The sequence below is a fragment of the Equus przewalskii genome, chromosome 25 (assembly GCF_037783145.1).
Source record: "Equus przewalskii isolate Varuska chromosome 25, EquPr2, whole genome shotgun sequence".
NCBI classification, from domain to species: Eukaryota; Metazoa; Chordata; class Mammalia; order Perissodactyla; family Equidae; genus Equus; species Equus przewalskii.
In genome coordinates, this window is record NC_091855.1 from 33,236,268 (window position 1) to 33,251,232 (window position 14,965).

Consider the following 14,965-nt stretch of genomic DNA (forward strand, 5'->3'; position numbering starts at 1 on the left):
AGCAGAAATAGAAGAGAAACTTGAAATGGGTCATTGCTTTTATAAAGCACTTTAAGAGCTACAGGAGTTCAATTTTTTTTTTCTCTACTGTCAAAATGCCTTTAATGGCAACAAAAAGGGAAACAGATTTTTCTCCATTGTCTCAACTCAGGTTGTATTTCCAGAATAATGATTAAACACTCCCCAAAATGCCTCCCATACTCTCATAATCTCTGAAATTGTTAAGGTTAATTGCATAAAGGAGTAGTCTAAAGTTTACTAAAACCTTAGACTTTAGAGCTAGAAGAGATCTCTGAGTATATCTGGTCCAATCTCCATCCAGCGAAAAAATATATTCTACAAAATCTCCAACAGTGACCCCAACTTATGCTTGAGTTTTCACAGAAACAACAATCTGGTTTACTTCTTTTCCAGCCAACTTATTCCATTATTAAGTAATTCTACTTATCAAGCTTTTCTTATATATCTTATCACATGGGACTCTATAAAACCAGTTGGCTCAAGTTAAATTTTACACTGGTACCTTATTCTTCCAAAAGTAATTGCCTAAAGATTTTAATTGCATATTTAAATGGAAGGCACATAATTAGCGATGATTTAATTTTTGGATTTATGGCTACTGGAATATTCTCATGGCAGGAGTAAAAGGAAACTAAACTTTGAAATGTAATAGGTAGCTATACACTTATGTTTCAACATGTAAATTACACATTTGCATTCCTTCTCCAAAACCAGGTTTTATAGCATTAGAATTATTTCAATCTTTACCTTTTTAAGTGAAACTTGAACCTCACAAAACACTTATTTGTGAGATATGTTTCCTACAGTGATTTATTTTTGTGAACCATTTCATTTCCATAAAATACATTGTTGGCACTTGACATAGTCATTTAATTTTATAATGACAGCATATTTTAAGAGTAAAAGCACATGTAGATGATTTAGAAATTCTGAAGCATGAATTGAGCAGCTGGAAGTAAAAACCAAAAGCTTTCTCAAGCATGTTTTAAGTAAATTATTAGAGTCAGACTAAAAAAATATACATTTTTATCTTCAACTAGAATTTTAAGATATTTTAACTATTTGTAAAAATCTTGAAATACATAACCAAAATAAACAGAAAAATATGGAGGTCACAGTCTTGATTGGGCTCAACGTGGAAATAATACTTTAAACTGTTTCCTGGAAGTCAATAATAGGACTTAGCCAAACAAGAGGAGAGAGAATTCTAAAGAAACGGGGTCTGATAATTAAATCATGAGATGATGCGAGAAAGCATTAACCTTCCAGGAGGCAGCAGGAAGGAGGTAATCTCAGCCCACGTCACTATTCAGCTAAAAAATGGAGCCCCAAGAAGCTAAAACGGTTTGGAGAGAATCCCCCTATATTTCTCTACGATTGATATGGGCTGCTGCTGTTTGATTCAGCTGTAAGGATCCATACCGATGAAAATTAATTACAGCAAGTGCTTGCACCATCAGCCATGTCCAAATGCTGCCTTCTACTGTACTATAATAATCACGTTTCAGCTGGAAAGGGATTAAAACCTCCACAAACACTGAAGCATATTGCAAACAAATTGAAAACCAGTGGGAAACAGAGCACGGTTTGAAAAGCTTCATGAAATCAGCAACCTTAAACAGAAGAATTACCATTTTTGCCCCAAATAAAATTTCAGGATGCCCATCAAAAGCAATCCTTAGAATATTTCAGTGTCTCAAATTATATTAGTGGGAAGGGAGGCAAAATAACTTTATTTGGATCTGTTTTGGACAAAAGAAAGTTAATTAGACACAAATTCCACAATTCACTTGGGAAGCAGTCTGTTTCCCTTGGTCTTTCATTTGCAATATTTTAAAGTTACAGTTTTGAAAGAGTTGAAAAATGTTTCCTACTGTCTAACTCCCCCGTGTTCATTGTGAACAGAAGTTCTGTGTTTTTGGATCCTTTATGTGACAGAAGAGAAATGCTAAGGTGCGTCAGCAGGGGGTGGAAGGAGAGAATTCCACAAACACTCATCCAAGTTGCATTGGAAAACCATCCATTCTCATCACTTTTCAGCTATATAAAAAGAGAAAAGGAAGACTGTTATATTTCACAATCGTTGATGAGTAGCTGATCACAGCTTTCATAAAATATGCATGCCAGCACTTCCATATAACGCTTCAAAGAACCATTCTCTTGATCTAAACAATTTCAAAAGCAAAGGAACTACCTATAGCCATTTAGAAAATGAAATGTTGCCTAGAAAATACTTATTAGGACCAATGAACAATTAAAATTGGAGGTGGGAAGTAGGAAAAAATCTTAGATTTACTTGGATTCTCTCCTAGAGAGTTAAAATTAAGAATTGTCAAAGAAAATAAATTTCAAAATACTGCATAAACTCTTTTGGAAACAAACTACATATACATAAGCAGGTATTCTCTTAATCTGTGCAAAAATCATCTCCTGACTCTGACAGATATACTACCCTGCATTTCGGTAGTACCATTTAGGATCCATAAGATGGCAGGCCTAGATTTCACAGAGATATTCTTAAAAGTGTAAATACACCGGTTGCATTGAAATAAATAGTGCATATTATCAGCAGCAAATGGCTAGTAATAATATTAAGAGCGTCTATCAGATTTAATTGTAAATTAAGAAACATAAGAACTATAAACAAGCTAATGCATTCTATTAGTTCATAATGAACCACAAAATATTATAGCCAGAAGGAAACACAATCACCTATTCCAGTCCTGCCTTTCTCCATATAAGGATATCAGAGCCCAGATTTCAGTGCCCTGCCCAAGGTCACATGGCAAAGGATCAGCAGAGAGAGAAGCAGAATCCTGGTTTCCTTCCTCCCAATCTGCCTATTGTTCACTGTATTTCTCCAACTCCTCATGGTGGCATCAAAGTCCACAGGACTGCTCTGCTCCACCTTACTGCACTCGAGTGCCACTTGTGCCCTTCTCCACAGACTGCCTTTTACTTGTCAGCCACTCATGAGTTACTACACTTGTTCTGTCTGGACCCCAAGCATGGAATTCCGCCAACTCTCTTCATAAATTTCTTCACATCTTTCTCAAACTGTGGGGTGGTGATGTACAGTGGTATTTGAAGCTACAGGAAAAAATAAGTTCTATCTCTTAGGTGGTTTTTAGGGGGCCAACATCTTTTTAAGCAATAAAAACACATAATGTGTATGAATTTTAAATACGAAATACATAGTTTTAAAGAAATGTGCAGCTTTGTGTATACCAGCTCAGGCTGCACCCTCAGGCCTGTAGCTGTAACCTCTTTGGTCCCCTCTCCTATCAGGGACACTTGGGTAGAAACTTTAGAGCAGTACCTGTTAAAAGGTTCCTCTCCTTTAGGACATAGACTGGAGCCCAGCTTGTCTTCCGTGAAGCACATAGGTCACATTACACCTGTGTCCTAGACAAAGTGTCACACTGCTGTCTAAATACTGTGGGTAGACGGTCTTAAGACACATTTAACTTCTATATATAACAAGCATTACATTTCAAATAACATAAATAAAATATCTATGATACACCTATTGTAAAGGATAAATATGTAATAGATAGAGACTACTGGTAGGCAGAATTCTTAAGGGCAAACCAAATACAGAATTAATATAGATTTAATATAGAATTAAAATACAAATATACCAATTCTATACTAATATAGAATTAATGAATACAGATAGAATTAATAAAAATAGATCAATGTACAACTTTCAGAGTTTTATAATGACTTTTTTCCACTGAGCATTACATGCCATAGAGCAAACTACAGAGATCCAGGAATCAGGAGAGCCGGAGGACTTGTGATCAATTACCTAATCTGTCTCATTCTGTTTTCTATTTTCTCAACTGTAAAAAAACATGGATTGGGTTAGTATGGGGGAAAAAAGTCTAGAATTCTAAATTGTTTTTTCTCACCTTTTGTTCTACCATTTCTTTGGGAATGAATTTTAATGAATATAACATAAGATAATTAGCATCTAAAACTTCTCCTGTGTATCATAACAGTGATTAATTCAACTATTTGAAATATACTTCTTCCTTAAAAATTCTCAGCATGTTGATTGGTTAGAAATCAGTAAATTAGTCAGTGTTGTAACAAAGACAGATTAAATGAGACTAGACACATGACACCTGAATGCAATGCGTGATCTGGAATTTTATTTTGCTATGAAGAACAGTATTGGGACAATTTTCAAAATTTGAATAAAGACTATAGATTAGACAATAGTAGACAATGGTATCATGTTCTTTTCCTGATTTTGGTAATTGTACTCTAGTTATGCAAGAGAATGACCTTATTTCTGGAATTACACACTGAAATTTTTAGGGACAAACGGACATCATGTCTGCCGAGAGGGGAGGGGGGAATGTGTGGGCACGAGTGAGCACAGGAGAACACGTGTGACTGTGCCAAAATGTTGACATATGGGAAACATGGGTGAACGGGACATGGAATTCTTTGTGCCATTCTTGTAACTTTTCTGTAAGTCTTAAATTATGTCAAAATAAAAAATTAAAAGAAATCAGAAAGACTACTTGATGGCTGCATATAGAACTGCAATGGAAACCAGACGTAGAAAGGTTAACAAGAAGGGGAAAATTGTCCTGGAAAGGAACTCTGTTAATTTACAATATGGTATTTCTTTGGAATTTATGAGTTTATGATACTAGACATAATAGACTATAATACGTATTGTATAAAAGGATGCACCTGGTACATATTGATGTAAGAATTATTTGATACGATGTTACTACAATGCCATTCTGTGTGTCGCTTGGGTCTTTATTTTTCTTTTATGTTCTGCTTTAGTAAATCTTTACTTATAGCCAGTGTTATAACTCAAAATCTCTTCAAAGAAAACTCACAGGGAGAGTTTCACTCAGAATCTATGCAAAAACATAGCCCAAATGATTAAAGACAGTTTTGAGACTATGAAATAGGAAACATACATGACAAATAGAAAAGCAATTTAAAGCAAATTTCAAAAAAAATGACATCTCAAAAATCATTTTACACCACCAGAGGGAAGGAAAGGCAAAACAAGACCCTAGGAAATGAACTCTGGTTCATGCCTTCCCTGTGTGCACAGGTAAACTGTTGTCATGTACCCAAGATTTGGCACATAGAAGTAACTTTGCTTACTGTTTTTTGATGATATCCAAAGGGCCTGTAATAAATGATCTTCCACATGACTATTAACAAATGTATTTATTTTTCATTCACTTACTAAATGTGTAATCTTCTTCTTCTTTTTTTGATTTTTTGTTTTTTTTCTGGGAAAGAGTCACCCTGAGCTAACATCTGTTGTCAATCTTCCTCTATTTTTCTTCCTCTTTTTTCCTCCCCAAGGCCCTAGTACATGGTTGTATATCTGAGATGTAAGTCCTTCTAGTTCTTCTATGTGGGATGCTGCTACAGGATGGCTACTGACAGATGAGAGGTGTGGTTCCATGACTGGGAACAGAACCCAGGCTGCCAAAGTGGAGTGCGTCAAACTTTAACCACTAGACAGGAATTGGGTGGGGCTGGCTCTAAATGTGTAATTCTTAATAAAGAACTACATAGATTTGCCTTCTGTAAAGCGCTGTTACTGATTTATACATCTCAAAGTTAGACCACCCCTGAATTGATAATGCAGTTCAGGCTGGGGATGAGGCAGGAGGACCACATTGGGGAGAACACCAGCATTTTCCACAGTATTGGTAATTTTCTAGTTATTTGAATAGGTGGTGGGTTCACTGGAGCTTATTTTAATATTATGCCTAAAGATGTACATTTATCATATATGTTATTTTGTATGTGTCAAATAACACATAAGGTGTTTTAAAAAAAAGAACATAATGTAACATTTTTCTTTTTAAAGCTACATTACAAAACAGAAGCTTTCCTTCAACTCTTCTATTTTTTTCTCTCCAATTATTTTAATAGATGTTGATTCAGATGTTCAACATATATTTATTTAGCAACTATTATAGGCAAGACATGGTTGTAAATATTGAAGGTGTAAGAAATCTGAATGTAACAAAACCGACATAAATAAAAACACGGTCCCTGCCCAGGTGTGGGTAACAGTCTAGTTGTGAGCACCTAAAAGACACAGCCATGGGTGATGCTTTGCAAGCTTGGTACCTCCCAGAGTGACTTACCCTTGAAAGAACCTCGATAATGTTCACTGATGATAGTGATGATGTTTGCACTGCCTGGGGATCTTTTTCATGGGTAGAAGATTCTTTTTGTTTTAATCAGATCATTTTACCATTTAAAATAGACTTAATCCGGGGCCGGCCCGGTGGCGCAGCGGTTAAGTTCGCACGTTCCGCTTCTCGGCGGCCCGGGGTTCGCTGGTTCGGATCCCGGGTGCGGACATGGCACTGCTTGGCAGCCATGCTGTGGTAGGCGCCCCACGTATAAACTAGAGGAAGATGGGCACGGATGTTAGCTCAGAGCCAGGCTTCCTCAGCAAAAAGAGGAGGACTGGCAGTAGTTAGCTGAGGGCTAATCTTCCTCCAAAAAAATAAATAAATAAATAAATTTAAAAAAAATAGACTTAATCCAGCAGCAAAGAATTCTGTCCCACTGGATGCCTAAAAGTCACTGGAAATCTCCTCTTTTTTGGGAATCTCAACAGCTTTGTCTTACTGAAATAATAATCACTGCCACAGGTTTCCAGGTAGAGTAAGGAGCTGCGGATGACTGTAAATCTCGCTGTGTCCAGTTATTCCATCATTAATTATTCACAGAGAGAAGAAATTCTCAAATGATAGTTTCTGTTCCCTTTCTGCACCTTTTACATGTACAAGTTTTATACAAATTCAGAGAACTCAGGTTCCAGATGACAGGGTTTCTCTTTGCCAGTCTTTCTGCAATAAAATCTAGCAAATGCTGATGCTAATTAGGGAGAGCAGCACAGTGGAAGTAATACAAAGAAACGCACTGGTAAACTGTTCTGAAAATAACTCATGCACACTCTACTCATTCTCTTCAGTGAAAATAAATAATTTTTCAAGATAATAAACAAACATTGATTGAAACATCAATTATAATAATCTCATGGGAAAATGTGCTATGAAAAATCTCATTTATGTACTTTAGTTCTCAGTTGAATTTGATTATATATGTTTCAGATGGCACAAAAGTTAAAACACAAGGCAAACATTTCAAAAACTAGGTTTACCAATATGACATATTATAATTTGAAAAATGCTTTTATCACTGAAGAATCAGACCTCTTACCTTAATGAAAAAATGATGCTGTATTGTATTTTGCCTTCCAAATTCTAGTGGCAGAAAGACAGCCATTTCTTGCTTTAAAGTCTTTATGATTAAACAAAATAGTTTGGGTCTGGCCCCAGGCCTAGTGGTTAAGTGCAGCATGCTCCACTTTGGCAGCCAGGGTTTGATTCCCAGGTGTGGACCCACACCACTCATCAGCGGCTATGCCGTGGTGGCGACCCACAAACAACATAGAGGAAGATTGGCACAGATGTTAGCTCAGGGCAAATCTTCCCCAACAACAACAATAAAAATCAGTTCAAATATTGAAATAGTTCCCTTAGTGCTATATGGTCAACCAACTACATATGAATGCTGACACATTTTGTCTATATAGATAGATCATACGTGATAATGCAGTGGTAATTCCTAAACATGTCACACTGAAGAGGATTTTGGATTTTTTCAAATGGTTTTGGTTTTGATCAAGTCAGAAAGTCTAGACCCTATGCCAGGGTTGCAGCATTATTTTATGTATGTATGTGTTTCTGAGAGAAGGTTTCAATGGCTTTTATTAGACTCTCAAAGGTGTTGATGACCCAAAAAACACTAAGAATCATGACCCCAAGAGATAGTAATCAGCACTAACATTCAGAGGTACCTGACATATAGAATGAATCTAATGAACATTGTTGAATGAATAACCTTTTTCTAGAGCATCTTTGAACTTTTTAATGAGAAAAGCGTTGAGTAGAAGAGATAAATCAGAAAAAAAGACGAGAAAAATGACAAATCAAGACTGAATCACTACCATATTCAAGACAATCGTGCAGGTGGTGGGAGGTCTTATTTTTTTTAAAGGTGATTTCTGTTTTTAAGGAACTTATGATCTAATCAGAATAATAAAACATAGACAAAGTGATGTAAGAACATTAGCCAAGGGGAAGAGGTACTCAATGTATTATAAAAGGTATACTTGAAGTTTAGGAGATGAAAAGCTTTTCCTGAGTTTGAAGGATTGACATACACAGGGTTTAATTTCTCCAGCTACATCAGGAGAAGACCTGAAGTATAAAGGGCAAGGAGGGGTGGAATAGAAGGGACTGGAATAAATGAACCTTGCCCCTGGCTGCTCCTCTTTTTACAGTCCTCAGCGATTGCGAAGAGAGTACCAAAGAGATGCAGAGCAATCTCGTGGTTCCGGAAGGGCACACTCACTAGCTCTTCCTCTTTATTGCTACCTTGTTTTGTTTGGGGGGGTGGGGGGGGGGCGGGTGGATGTTGCTGACTTGACCAGAGCCTAGGACAATCACTCCTCCAGTGCCCTGAAACCATTAAACATCTTTAAACAGGTACTAACGCAAGAATGGTCTTTCCCCCAGAGGCAAATGCCTTCAAAAATTCCAGTTCACATTCAGGAAACATCCCCAAGAGGAATATTTGGAAGCATAACTTGGTACATCTCCAAGCCAGTGCTGTTGCCACTTTCTTCTGCAAGGTTTCTGAGGAGTCCAAGTAGAAGGCCAAGCCCAACTAGTAACTATACCCTTTCCCCATTTTGGTATTATGAGTTTTTGTAAAGTGAGGCAAAACTGTCGCAACATATTTTGCTTACTGGTGTCTTATTTCTTTACTATAGAAACACATGTAGGGGGTTGGCCCCGTGACCTAGTGGTTAAGCTTGGTGTGCTCTGCTTCAGCAGCCTGGGTTCAGTTCTGGGGCATGGACCTACACCACTCATTGGCAGCCATGCTGTGGCAGCAACCCACATACAAAATAGAGGAAGATTGGCACAGACGTTAGCTCAGGGTGAATCTTCCTCAGCAAAAAAACCATTAAAAAATAAAAGAAATCTATGTAGGAGATACATGATGAGACCAATACTGGTGAAGACAGTCCAGGAATTTAGCCCAACCATGGTGATATTTATTGCTTTTTCATTCCTCACCTCAAACTTAAAGTACAAAAATACTATCACTTAAAAAGAATATCAGGGGCTGGCCCAGTGTTGCAGTGGTTAAGTGCGTACATTCCACTTTGGCGGCCTGGGGTTCACTGGTTCGGACCCTGGGCTCAGACATGGCACTGCTTGGCACGTTATACTGTGGTAGGCGTCCCACATATAAAGCAGAGGAAGATGGGCATGGATGTTAGCTCAGGGCCAGTCTTCCTCAACAAAAAGAGGAGGATTGGCAGCAGTTAGTTCAGGACTAATCTTCCTCAAAAAAAAAAAAGTATCACTTCTTGGATCTTCCCCTCTAATTCTACTGCTAACACTTTCAGATTATAGTTAATTTGTAGAGCAACTACTGGAGACAGTAAAAGGGTTCAACTTCCAGCTCTGTCACCAGGGGTAAACCTGGACACCCACATTCTCTAAGCTTACATTTTCTTATTTGTGAAAATGAATGAGTAATATTTGTGATCAATAAATGAGATATTGCAGGTAAAGGTATTGCACGGCCCTCTGTAAGTGCTCAATAAATATTTGTCGTTATTCTTTTTATGTGTATGTGAGGAAGATCGGCCCCGAGCTAACATCTCTTCCTCTATTTTATATAGGATGCTGCCATAGCATGGCTTAACGTGCAGTGCAGAAGTCAATGCCTGGGATCTGAACTTGCGAACCCAGGGCCACTGAAGCTGAGTGTGTGAACTTAACCACTACACCACCAGGCCACCCCCATGTCCTTACTCCTATTCTTGTTGCGTTATCAGTCTCCTTGTTTACAGTGTCTCTGTAAAATTTGCCTCCCACTTTGCTGCCACATAATTATTCTTAAATCACCTTAATTTTTTCAGTCGCTTGTTGAAACCTGTCAATGGATTCCATGCGTACAGGACAGTCTTATCTTCTTGCCTGGAACATGTGGCCATTCTCTAGGCAGCCTTAACAAACCTGACACCAGTCCGGTCTTCCATGAGGCCCCTTATTAACAGACAAAACTTCCCCTTTGCCAACACACCCTGCTCCTTTCAGTCTCCTCTCTTTGTTCCTGGTATTCCCTCTGGGTGGAATACCTTCCCCGTGTGCATCCACACAGGTTGCTGACCCTCCAAGCTAGCTTGGACACCACCTCCTCCACAAAGCCTTCTCGGATCCCTCTAGCAGAGTGAGTTCTCCCTCTGGACTCTTGAAATACTTCTTTTCTTCCACCTTGAAAACAATGTTACTTAGGTTCACATTATCCCCCAACCTAAAATTAAGTCCTTTGAAAACCAAGATCCAAATCGGTTTCATTTTATATCCCCACGGACCCTAGAACAGGGCCACACTGACAACAGGTACTTGACAAGTATTTATGGAATAAGTATTAAATACTCATAATAAAAGTAGAATGTGGTAACAGAATAGGATGAAATAAAGTGCTAAGAGAGTCCAGCATAGGAACAGGTTATTTTAGCTGATTTCACATTTGAAGTAAGCCTTTAAGGGTATTAGAACTTTGTCAGGCAGAGATGGTAGAAATCAGAAATCTAGGTCAAGAGAGCAACGTGGATAACGGATGGAGGGAGAAAAACACAAAGATTGAGGAACAATTCATGTGGCTGAAACTTAGGAGATGTAAACGGGAGTAGGTGATTAGAAGTAAAAAGGCCAGATTATGGAGGGCCCTAAAGGAACTCCTAAGGAATCTGGACTTAATCCCAGAGGCCATGGGAAGCCATGGGAGGTTTGAGGTGGGAAATTATACAGTCAGATGCATGCTTTAGAAAAACTACTCCATCAGCTGGGCATAAGATGGAACTAGGGGTGGGAGACCAGTCTGCAACAGTTAGGAAAACAGCAACAGTGTCTTGAACCATGGTGGTGGCAGTGGGAACGTAAAAGGGGACAGTGGAAAGAGAAGTGCATTGGGGCAATGGAGAAGGAGCAGAGGTTCTCAACATGGACTCATGGAGACAATTCAGAGGGTCCATGAACTTGGATGGCAAAGTAGACGATCTTTATTTTCACTAACCTCTAAGTGAAATGTAGCATGTCTTCAACTATGAATATGGACAACAAACTATAGCAGTATTAGGCTTCATCAGACTGGCAAAGGGGTCCATGGCATAAAAGAAAACTTGTGCACTCTAAAGTGACTAAAAGCTCAGTAAAGCTTTCACCAGAGATAAAGATCAGAATTAAACAAGAAATTTTTAAAATGTGCAGGAACTGAGAGAAGGAAGAACCATAAAGATAAATAAAATCATCAGTGTGACTTCGGACGTGCTGAGTTTCAGGTGTCAGCCCACACTTATCATACGGGCACAAGGACATCCATTTTCTTGTGCCCAGTAGCCTCCAGCTGCAAGGAAACCTAATTGCTTCTACATGGTGGGATCTTCACTTCCCATTCTGTTCATCTTCCCATTTTGCAGCACTGAAAACAGTACAAAGGTGACCAAGTGTCCCAGTCTGCCTGGGACAGAGGGCCTTTCTAGGACACGGGCCTTGGATACTAAAACCACGAAAGTCCAAGGCAAACTGTGATGAGCTAGTCACCCTGAGAGCCCTCAAATCTGGCACTGCATGCTAATAAGGCTCTGTAATACTACGCCTTCAATTAAGAAGGAACTATGCCATTTAAAGTTTATTTTGGATCTGAGTTTGGCCATCTGTTCTTCCCACAAAGTAGAAAACTCTCGAAAGAAAATCTTCCTCTCACAAGGTCAGACAGTTACGGGGACTCAATAATGCTTTAGTAACTGAATATCATTACGTCAATAGTTCCACAATTTACACAGTGCTGGCACACTCATGTCTCATGCAATCCTCACAAGGACTCTGAGATAGATTTGATTCTCTTCATACTGGAGAAGAAATCGAGGCTCCAGAAGATTCAGTCCTTTGCTGTACTTCACACAGCAAGCAAAGTGGCGACTCCCAGCACTGCAGCTGCCAAAGAACACTGAATTACTGTGTGTTCCACAGAGGCACGAGTGGTTGCTGCTATATGGAGATTATGCAAAGCCGCAATTTTCTTTCTTTTGCAAAGTCCATGGACTCAGGGTTCTGGCATTATATTCATACACAGTAAAATGGAGTGTTCGTCTCAGGCAGAAGGCACCCTACGATCAAGTGATAGTTTACGGGGAAAGGCATAAAAGCCAAAAGTTAAATGTTAAAATTGGTAAGATTAGATAACAGTAGCGATCACATACACATCAACATGTATGGCAAGTGGTACCAAAACTATGTTCCCACATGCAGCATTGATCAGAAAAGCTACACGAGGCAGTGAAAGCACCTGTTAGTCAACACAGAAATCGACACGCCCATGTGTGCCTGCACTGATCAATTCAGGAATCTTGGATGGGGTGGGAATACTGAAAGCCAGGATATATAAACCAGGGTAGTCAATTACCCCTAAGCCTTCACACATGGGAGAGGCCTCGCCTTGCTGATTTATTGGCCCCGCAATTCACCAACTACCTCTCCCTGTAGCCATGGCAACACCCACACCAAGGCAGCGCCAGAAGTCACCTTTGAATATCCACAATCCACCGAATTTGCACCTACGCAGTGCAAATAAAACCACAAGGACATCGCCTCCCGCTAAACCAAGACAACCAAGGCTTTTTCCGTTTCCCCATCTCTAACTCATCCAAGGAACCTATTCTTTAATTCTTTTCATCCACATCCACCGAAGGGAGGGTGGGTCCTGAACCACGATCACTTCTGATACAGCAAAACAGCATAGAAGAGTTTCTTCTTTTGCTTTTTTACGGGGGTGGCCATCAGAGACGAGGGAAAACCGGATGCACACACAAACAGTAACAGTTGCCTAAAAAGGCAAATAAACTGATATAATCAAAATAATTTTCAGCCAACAGCTCCGAGCTTGTCTGTTAAGGCAGGCTCACTTTTGCCCCTGCAGGCCACTGTCTCTGGAGCCGAGAACTTGTTCCCAAGAGGGCCGTTTGATTTACACTTCTCAACAGCAAAACCGCAGTCCGTGCGGGCGGGACCGCGCACGGCGTGAGCAACAAGCATGACGTATTCAAGAGAGCTTTCCAGAATTGCTTTCCTGCGAGACCAACATGCCCAGGAAGCAAACCTCACTGCCGCTTCTGGAAATTGAGAGGAATCAAGTGTCCCTCCCAGCGCACGCCGAGAGCACGCAAACCGGGTGGTTTTACTGCAGCGGCAGCTAAAACTCCAGTCACGCCCTCTCCGCCCTGGGGTCCCTCTGCCCTGAACTCCGAGCCGCGAGCCCTCGCAGTCTCCCCGCACCGCGTCCCTGGGGCCAGAGCAAAACCAAAGCCACCCACCGCAAAGTAGAAAGGGCAAAGGAACCCCAAACAAAACTCCTGTGATAGACCCTTTTTCTACTGGCCCGAGAGCGCCGTGAAAAGCCCCTGTGCGTCCAGGGTGGTCCGCGCTGCCACTAGTAAAGATGGCGGCCCTAGGCGGAGCCGCTCCCTGCCCCGCCGGCCACGGCCATTCACGCGGAGCCCTCCACGCCCGCCGCGGCTTGACGCATTGCAGGTGCGGCGCGGCCAATCAGGCGGCTCGACGCTTTCCGGCCAACCACTGCAGGGTCTCGCTGGCCTATCAGAGCGCCCTTGTCAAACTGACTGAGGAAAGAAGCCTCAGCAGCGCCAACTAAGCAGCCGGCTACAGAGCGCGTTGTGGGGCGTGTGCAGAGAGCTGCCGTGTGCTCCTCCGCCGGGAGATATAGTGCCCGCGCCCCCGCCCCGCCCGCGCGCGCGCGCTTGAAAGGCTGAGGCGCGAGGCTGCCTCCTTCCCTCCCGCTCTCAGAGTGGAGACAAATCTGTAAGAAAACAATACCAAATTCTATTGTCGCGACCCACGGCCCTCCGAGGGGCGATCTCAAACCGCCCTCGCCTTGCCCCTTGCTCATCCAGGCCGCGCACGGTGCCGTCCGCCCGGCACGTTTGGTGAAATCAGTTGCCTCGGGAGAAAGGAGAAAGTCTGCCCGCATCTCGAAACGCCGTCTCGCGCTGCCGCCGAGCCGACCCTTCCTGTTTACGACCGCAGGCCCAGCCGCCTGAGAAGCACCCTCGTGGGCACGCTTGTTTCGAAGGACCCGTTTCCATTTCCCTTCTGTGGCTTCTTTATCTCCTTGCTGGGCTCGGGTTTTCAGCCCAGTCTGAGCAGAAGGGGGCCCAAGGGGACGCGGCCATGAGCAGGCGTGAGAACTCACACCGCCAGGGTTCCCGGACACGGCGGTGTGGGGGCCACGCGCGGGCGAGGGCGGATTAACAGGAGTGGCCTGAGGGCCGCTCGTTAGCTCCTGGGCAGACGGAGGGGAAGCTTCTCGTTTCCACCGGCATGGAAAGCCCCTGCTTACTCCTCTGGGAAGGCTCTCCTAGATAGAGGAGAAAGTTTACTGAAATAACCTCTCAAATGTGCCAGACCTGGTACCATAGTCTCTTTAGTGCTAGAAGGTACCTCTAAGTCATCATTGCACAGTGCAAAGTCTAAGACCCAAGAAGGTCAATCTACACGCCTACAGTCACATAGCAATTTAGGAGCAGAGCACAGAATAGAATGCAGGGTGTCTGTCTCCCCAAGCCTGTGTATTTCAACTCTACCATCTTCTAGATGGTAAAATATAGTTATGTCCTATAACTGTGTAGTTACAGAGATGCGAGATATAGTCGTGAGATGCTCAAGCTTTTCGGGAACTTTATTGTATAACTGAAGGAAGGTGTAGGAGCTTAGGGAATAGTTTTCTTTGAACATAATTTTCAGTGTGCTACAGAGAAAGTAGCAGAGAA

At 41.4% G+C, this 14,965-nt stretch overlaps 1 long non-coding RNA gene across 1 annotated transcript; it reads right to left on the reverse strand.

The window, feature by feature from the left end:
* Nucleotides 1–801: 801 nt before the first annotated feature.
* On the reverse strand, nucleotides 802–12,140 carry LOC139079431 (uncharacterized). Its single transcript, XR_011533094.1, has 3 exons — nucleotides 12,033–12,140; nucleotides 3,341–3,426; nucleotides 802–2,061 (listed from the first exon to the last, which is right to left on the reverse strand). It is a non-coding gene; the product is annotated as an uncharacterized lncRNA (long non-coding RNA).
* Between the last annotated feature and the right edge of the window lie 2,825 nt (nucleotides 12,141–14,965).